Source organism: Octopus bimaculoides, chromosome 28, assembly GCF_001194135.2.
Source record: "Octopus bimaculoides isolate UCB-OBI-ISO-001 chromosome 28, ASM119413v2, whole genome shotgun sequence".
NCBI classification, from domain to species: domain Eukaryota; kingdom Metazoa; phylum Mollusca; class Cephalopoda; order Octopoda; family Octopodidae; genus Octopus; species Octopus bimaculoides.
The window spans coordinates 104,358-107,097 of NC_069008.1; the positions used below are offsets into that span (position 1 = coordinate 104,358).

A 2,740-nucleotide genomic window follows, 5' to 3' on the forward strand; every position below is an offset into this window, starting at 1 on the left:
CGAATGAACGAATATACGTAGGGACGAACGAAGGAACGAAGGAAGGAACGAACGAACGAACGAACTACCGTGTGTACGTACGTAGGTACGTGCGTACGAATGAACGAATGAATGAACGAACAAACGACCGGAAGACCGTAAGTACGTACAAACGAACGAAAGAACGAACGAACGAACGAATGAATGAACAAACAAATGAACGTACGTAAGATGGAACGAACGAACGTACATACGCATGTTTGTACGTAATTACGAAATATCGAACGAATGTACGTACGTACGAACGAATATACGTACGTACGAACGAACGAACGAATGAACGAGCAAACGAATGAAGGTCCGTACGTACGTCCGAAAGAAAGAACGAACGTAAGTACGTAAGAAGGAACGATCGAACAAACGGCTGAACGGACGAACGAACGTATGTAAGTACGTACCTTCCTACGTACGAACGAACGAACGTTAGAACGAAAGTACGTAAGTTCGTACGTACGTCCGTACGTACGAACGAACGAAAGAAAGAACGTATGGAAATAGGTACGTGCGAACGAACGAACGGACGAACGTACGTACGTGTGTTTGTACGTAGGCCCCAAATATCGAACGAATGAACGAACGAATGAACGAACAAAAAAATGAACGTATGTACGTACGTACGTACGTCCGAAAGAACGAAGGAAAGTACGTACGTGGAAGAAAGAAACGAACGAATGAACGAAAGAGGGAACGAACGAAGGAACGTACTTATATATGTCCGAACGTACGAACGAACAAACGAAATAGCAAACATACGTACGTAGAAACAAACAAACGAACGAACGTACGTACGTACGAAAGATCGAACGAACGAAATGAACGAACGGACGGACGAAAGAACGAACGAACGTATGTATGTAAGTACGTACATACCTGCAAATGAACGAACGAATGAACGATCGAACGAAAGAAAGACATAAAGAACGAATGAACGAACGAAAGAACGAACGAGCAAATGAACGTACGTAGGTCCGAACGAACGTACTACGAATGAACGTACGTACGAATAAACGAACGAAAGAACGTACGTACGTACGAACGAACGAACGGACGGATTTACGTACGCAAGTACGAACGATGGTACGATCGTACGTACGAACGAACGCAACAAACGAACGAACGAAAGAACAAACGAATTAACGAACGAACGAGCGAAAGAAAGAACGTACTACGTACGTACGTACAGACGAACGGACAAACGAACGAATGAACGAACGAACGAAAGACTGGACGAACGAAAGAACGAATGAACAAACGAACGAATAAACAAATGTACGTACGTAAGAACAAACGAAGGAACCAACCAGCGAAAGATCGAACGTACGTATTTAGGATGGAACGATGAAACAAACTAACGAACGAACGAATGTACGTACGTAAGTATGGAATAGGCACAAAATATCGAACGAACGTACGTACGAACGAACAAACGAATGAACGAATGAATGAATGAACAAACGTACGTACATACATACGTAAGTACGACCGAACAAACCTACATACGTACGTACGTACAAAAGAACGAACGAACGAACGAAAGAACGAATGAACAAACAAACAAATGAACAAATAAACGAATGAATGTACGAACGTATGCACGTACGTCCGAAAGAACGAACAAATGTACGCATGTACGACGGTGAGAAAGGACAAACGAACGAACGTACGTACGTGCGTACCTACGAACAAACGAACGAAAGAACGAAAGAATGTACGTACATATCTCCGTACGTACGAACGAACGCACGAACGAACGAACGAACATAAGTACGTACGTACGAACGAGCGAACGAACAAAATGAAAGAACGAACGAACGTACGTATGTACGTACATACATACGTACGAATGAACGAACGAACGAACGTACTTATGTACGAACGTACGTACGTACATACGTACGAACGTACGAACGAACAAAGGTACGTACGTACGAAAGATCGAACGAACGTCCGTACGTAAGAACGAACGTACGTACGTAAGAACGAACGTACGTACGTACGAAAAAACGAACGAACGAACCAAACGAACGAACGACCGATCGTACGAACGAATTAACGAACACACGTACGTACATGCGAACGAACGAAAGAACGAACAAACGAACGTAGGTACGTACGTGCGTACGTACGACCGAACGAACGAAGGAACGTACCAACGTACGTACGCACGAACGAACGAATGTACGTATTACGTACGTACGAACGAAAGAAACAAACGAAAGAACGAAAGAACGAACGAAGGAACAAACGAATAAACGAAACAAACAAACGAACGAACTAACGAAAGAATGAAAGAACACACAAAAGGACGAACGAACTAAATAACAAGAGAAAGACCGATCGAGCGAACGAACGTACGTAAGTACGAACGAACGGATGAAAGAAAGAACGTACGAACGTAAGAACAAACGAAAGAACGATTGAACAAACGAATGAACGAATGAATGTACGTACGTACGTACGTACGTGCATAATTACGTAGGAAGGAAAGAACGAAAGTAGGAAGGAAAGAACGAACGTAGGAGAGAAAGAACGAACGTAGGAACGAACGAACGAACGTAGGAAGGAAAGAAAGAACGTAGGAAGGAAAGAACGAACGTAGGAAAGAACGAACAAATGTAGGAAGAAAAGAACGAACGTAGGAAAGAACGAAAGAACGTAGAAAGGAAAGAACGAACGTAGGAACGAACGAACGAACGTAGGA

At 43.1% G+C, this 2,740-nt stretch overlaps 1 protein-coding gene across 1 annotated transcript in view; it reads right to left on the minus strand.

Moving 5' to 3' along the window:
• Nucleotides 1–2,740, minus strand: part of LOC106871238 (poly(U)-specific endoribonuclease-A) — a 19,471-nt gene that overhangs the window by 16,143 nt on the left and 588 nt on the right. The window lies entirely within an intron of this gene.